Below are 6294 nucleotides of genomic sequence, written 5' to 3'. Positions count from 1 at the left end.
TGGCTATGATAGGAATCGGCTCCTCTAGCCAAAGATACCCATCATCTACTAGACACAGTAGCTTCCAGATGACAAAAATTGCGATGGGCCCGCGGTGGTAGTCGGGTATCCACCTCAGATGGAGTAACCCAGCCTTCTCCACACCATGTAACTATTTCTGCTACAGTAATTTCTCTGAGGCCAACTGTGGGAACTTCTTGCTATCCACGAGTGTTACAGGGAAAAGTGTCTATTTAGAACTGCTCTATCCCACTAAGGTGTGATAGCTGCCTTAGAAACAAACGAAGAAAAGCTACTTTTGTATTTCCTTTATGAATTATAGACAGAGAGAAATAGAAAGAACCAACCTGTGTCTTGCGCTAATCCATTTATCCAATCCCTCTCTTCTTTGATAGTCTCCAGCTACCTGCTCCCTTGTATTCCCAGCTTCACAGAATACCTGTAAGATCACAGAAGAAGAGCACTATAAAAATACATGGATCTATATTCATAAATAACTTAGGATCAGATTTAAGTTAACCATACAATTGTGACAAGCATCAATGATACAAAAGCATGGAGGAGAACTCAAATAGTTTTTATTGATAAACAAGAAAAGATCCAGGAGGAGTTACAACCAGTGGTTCCGACCCAGCATCAACCTCCCAGCAAAGAAGCCCCTCTTCACCTCAAACAAAGCATAAATCACCCAAAAATATGATGTTTGTCTCTAGAAACCAACAACAATTCCTTACAATATGCAAAATTCCAGCCTCCGGATCTCTGGGATGAGGGACCCATATATAGATATTTGTAAGGAGGATGAGTCAGCTTGTGATTTGATTAGTGTCTTCTCTCTGTCAGTTCTTGCTTCCACTTGGAGACTGAGGGCCTCTTACTCATCTTTGGTCGAATTCAGTGAGGCAAGTGTCACAGGAGAAGATTCTGGAAGCTTCCATTGCCTCTCCACCTCGTGGAATGACACTGCCATTTGTCATTTTTCACCCATCGCACCCTACAGAAGGGATTTTTGAAATGCAATGCACCCTCACAGTGTATTTAGGTGCAATGCAATGCACTTAGCTAGTGGAGCAGCTGAAATGATCCTGTTTTGACCAATTCTGAGCAGTTTCTGGTGGAGAACTTCAGGGAGAAGTTGTAATTTGTTGACCTTGTTCCTTTAGGGGATAGAAAAACACTTGTAGGGACTTAGGAGCCCTTGGTTTATGGACATTTCATGCTTGGAGCTGTAAGGCACAAAAATGTCTATAACAGTTGCCCCCAAAAGTATGAGGTCGTTAACCTTTTGGTGTCGGGTGAAATGCTTTATTATGAGGATCAGAAGTTCTTTCAATGCAGGGAGGAGACCTGTAATAAGAAACAATACAATACATTATCTTCATACTATTTTCATGGTCTAGCTAAGGTGGGCATTCCCATGCTCAGCTTTATAAATTCATTTTCATGTACATAGGACAGACAATCGTCTGAGTGTAGACTGATGATTCTGATAGAGCCATCATCCTTTTGGTAGGATGATTATCTGTGCTGCAATGTTGTACATTTGATGTCTTTATTTCCCCGAATATATATCGCAGCCCGGATGGATGAAACTAGATCCAGGGTCTTCAATCTCGTCCGATCTTCACTCGAAGTACAAGTCGATCCATGCGAGAAATGTTTTGAAGTCGAACATGGAAAGACATCGCTTGATTACCAGTCAATGATGTAAACTGTTAACAAGAGCGAGAGGAATCACCGATAATGACAATGATCCTCAAGGTACTGCAGTACAATTCACGTGGCGTGAATAAAGGACTTGGCGTCGAACACCACGCAAAATCTTTCGGTCGAAGGCCATTAATGTAAACCTGTCGCCGGAAGTGAGAAACTTGCCATTGAGGCATGCAAGCTTCAATGTACTGAATGGGGTGTTCCTAGATCAACTTCTTGGATAATGAGCTGATGTCGACAAGAAGTGATCCGTCACAGGAGGGCCTTAATGAATCCCACATCAATGACATGGAACGGAGCAAATGATTTTGATGGAGGTGAAAACGATCTGATGATATAATGTTCAGGCTGGCGGTCATGAAAGAATGGAGTATAATGTATGGTAGTCGGTGAGACACAGGTGACTTCTATGGATGACTTCTCTTGAACATATCGGCGACACTGATGTGATGGATTGGTAGCATTAACCCCAAATGTGGATGGTATGGCGTGACCATGGTGATGTGACCGGTGAATGAAACAACCCAACCCGACTCGGACACGGAGTGGAAGTGTCATGTTCAAGAGTGACTTGCTACCAACAAAGTTTCTTTGAGTTTTCTTCCCAATTTTTCCCCAGTCATTGCTGACCAGTACCTCTTTATTTTTGTCAAGCTTGAGGAGGATAATATATGCTTGTTCTATAATTTGCCCTTCGGGCAAACCCATCGCTATGTTTTAACGAGCCTAGCAATAGTGAAACTCGTTCTCGTCTAAAGACAAGTTTGTCGCTATTAATCTTTTTAACGAGTTTAACGACAAAGATAACTCGGTCCTTTTCAATTTTAGAGAGTCTGAAAAGGAACGTAAAGTTAACTCCAAAATTCATTTTTCGTCATCTAATCCCTTAAGTCCGAAAAAGTATAAAACAATACAGAAGGGATGAATTTTCGATAGTTTTAACGAGCCAAACAAAACAAGCGCTCGATATTTTTGTGTAATAATCCCTCAGGTCCAAAAAGATTAAAATTTAGAGGAGGGGTAGCACTTCCTGTCCCTTTAACGAGCTGGAGAGGCCAATGGCTTGGCAATCTTTTCATATTTTACTAGTCAGTTAGAAAGAGCTTAAAGGAGACTCGTCTTTTGAGGAACGAGTGATAAAACGGGTAGCAGCTGATTCCAAGTAAGGTTTGGAATTTTCCAATCACGACAGTGTTACAAGGATGGCTAGTGAGATCACTCTTCACAGCTGTTCCTCAAAATGGGTAAACAATCAAATGGAGGTGAATGATCGGCCAATGAAAAGTGGAGGTGACGGTGCAAACACGACCAAGGCTTTAACGGCTAAAGTACTACATTCATGATGGTTATTTACTGGGGAATAGTTCATTTTTTAATGAGCTTAAACGCGGGTGGAAACATTTGCTCATGTCTTATGTTTATTTTTTAATGAGCTTGAACTATGTGCTAAAACTGCTCGATGCGGGTTTATTTTTTAATGAGCTTGAACCTTGCGGTAACACTACTCGATTAATCCAGTCTTGTGATAAGAATGTCTCATATAAAAACGGCAATTTTTAGAGATTTGCCCCACATCCTTTCTTTATGCAAGTTAGGAAACGACCAATCCTATGAGTTCAAAGGGTTAAAGGTCCTAAAAATTTAAAAAATAAATAGTTGCTCTTCGCTTGCATTCCAAAAGGTTTGCATGCCCCCAGGTATAAAACAGAGTTTCAAGGTTACCCCTTCTTTAGTCCATTAAAACATTTGTTTTACCGAGAGAGGCCTACCTCTTACGGGTTACCAAAGATAGTTCTATTTACGGCGTAAACAAAACACTTCTCTGGCGATGTCTACCGAAATAAACAAAGGTGAGCGCGATGCCCGCCGACTCACATAACTTTGACAAGAGAATCTTGCTCTAGAATAACCCCCTCTTCCAATCACGGAGGGGGGTATAGACTAGTCATATTCTCCCACGAAAACCTACCCTATACCCGAAGTTTTCCTGCCGAAGCAGACTAGGGTGCATGCCCCCTGGGTTTCAGTCATATCCCTCTGAATCACTCGCGCTCATCGGGAGGACGGACTGGAGATTGAGACATTTCTTGCGTGAAAAGACCATTCAGGGATGGTATATGACTATTTTCTATGCGTGATCTGGGAAATGAATGTTGGTCCATGAGCTTGACCACTCTTCCTTCGTGCGGAAAACACATCACCCTAAAGAGTGATGAGACAATGGCTCTCATGCAATAAATATACTCTCATCCAAGGAGTAGATTGTAATCCAGGGGTCCTTGAGCTACCATTACATTCATGTGAACGGTTTTCCCTCTCAATGTTATGGGCACATCGAGAAGGATCCCTAACGGTCGACTGGTTCCTTTATCAAAGCCTGTTAGATTTCTCATCTCAGGCAAAAGCGGTGGCGAACCAAGCGCTTTCCAAGCAGTTGAGGAAAGGATACTCACGGAAGCCCCCTCATCTATGATGGTACCAGCCATAACCATTCTATATATCTGAACAACAATTCGGAATGGTACATTAGCTGGTAAACGGGGTCTGCCTAGTTGATTCCAGTCGAAGGAGACAACTAGGTTGCTTGGAGGTGGGACCGAATAGACGGTCGGGTACGACTCTGACGAACTTCCTTCCTGCAGTAAAGGAACGGGTAAATTTCCCCCATGTTCGTTGGAGTCTGTGCTTATGAAAAGAATTTGGACGGTGTCATCCTTGTTCTCTTCAATGATTGTATCATCTGAAGATGGAACCTCTGAAGGCAAGACCCGGTTCAACTGCCGCCTCGACCTTTTGACTTTCGTCTGGTATGGATTCAGATGGTTCATCTTCAATGACAGATGCTTCGGCCGACCACCTGAGCGGGTCAGCCAGATTTTCGACTAGTGACGGACTCGGCAAGAGTTTTTTATATCCAGGAGGAAGTCGTAACGGTGAAACCGAACGATCATCCATTTTAGCTTCGTCTAAGAAGGGACAACGGTGAACGGCATGATCGCCTTCACACAGTTTACAAGGAAATCTATATTTTCCCTTTTGTCCTGGGGCTTCACTTTCACTAGTTGACGGTGTGTTTTCAACATGATCATCAGAGGTTGACGACACCGGATTGTGCAAACGAGGAGACCAGTCCCTTAAGATCCGAGGGATGCAGGGACAATCTCCGTGAAAATGGTCTCCTTTGCAAATGACACATGGAGATTTAGGCTTGGTCGGTGCAGTGTGTGGATTTTCGTTAGACGACACTCGTTTGCCCCCAATCGTTTTTGGCCCCTTCTTCTTCTTCTCTTTCTTCTTCTTTTCCTTCTTCTCCTTAGGAACTTGACTTTTGGCTTTACCAGCCCCATCAAGCGAAGAGGAAGGAGGAGAGGAAGAATTAGAGGAAGTAGAAGGTTGGTGGGTAACTCTGGACTCGTCTAATTGCTGATTCGATTGTTCAGGAATAGTGGTGTTCTGAACGACAGAGGTTGAGAAGAGCCATATAGGCAAACCAATCGTTAGTCCTGGAAGCGACAATGTGGCCATATGGGGTGCACCAACATCTCCCCAAGAGGAGAAGGGACTAGGATTTCGTCCAAGGGGAATTCCTTGGTTGGTGGACCCCATTTTCTCAACCCAAGATCAACGTAGGAAAGGGGTAATGAATATTCCGTTTAAAATAAATTTTTAGACGCTTTGACACAACTCGTTTTTTCAGTTTTTAAGAGTCGAGAAAAAATAAAAGATGACTCTAGTCGCCTTCGATTTGTAATGAGCCTGAAGTGACAAGTGCTCAGATGGACCTTTTTTGTTAAGGAGTCTGAAAAGGAACGAAAGGGACTACTCTAGAGATCTAGGTAGAGGGAGTACCAAACCAATCGCAAAACTGCAGAATACTTTTTACGGTACGGCAGTCAATCTTCCCGAATGCTGTGTTCAGTGCATTGCGATCGATAGGGCGACAGACACGGCTTCCTAAGGATAAAGGATTTAAGCCTATAGGGGTCTCCCAAAATATACTCGACGGTACGTGGGAGCACAAGTCTGTACTGGCACTTATCATCTCAAAGTGGAGGAATCACCCAACCATCAGTGAGGACAACAGTTACCAGGCTTTATGACGTCGAAATACTTCTCTAGCCTAGACCTCTAAATGTTGTGCGTTAAGTTCCAAAGCGTTGTTAGATTCATTGAATTTATTTTAAGTTGATCTTGTTTATGAATTTTTCCTTTCGGGTTCACCATGAGATGTAGATGTAATTCCTAAAATGCAATCTAAAGATGATAAACAAACTTTTATCTCTTTTGTGCAATGAAAATCCTAGCTACTAGGGGAAATGAAAGACACAATCTTTTCACAAAGAGCACAGAGCACACCGTAAATGCACTTTCCTAAATCAAGCCAAACAGACTGTCTATATGCAAATGCACATGCATGTATTTGTTTTCGACTTTCTTAGTATTGATGCTAAAAAGAAAGTTGATGTACAAATCTGAATTTCTTTTCAAGCGACAAATATAAATAAGCTCTTTTCCGAGATCAAAAAATAGAGATGATTATGAGACCTTATGATTTTGAAATGAACACTTGTTCTTGACACT

This window comes from Pinus tabuliformis, chromosome 5_1, assembly GCF_031772625.1.
Source record: "Pinus tabuliformis cultivar Carrire ecotype Pingquan chromosome 5_1, CPIR1, whole genome shotgun sequence".
NCBI classification, from domain to species: domain Eukaryota; kingdom Viridiplantae; phylum Streptophyta; class Pinopsida; order Pinales; family Pinaceae; genus Pinus; species Pinus tabuliformis.
The sequence above is the reverse complement of the archived record's forward strand: the minus strand, read 5'-3'. Positions refer to the sequence as shown.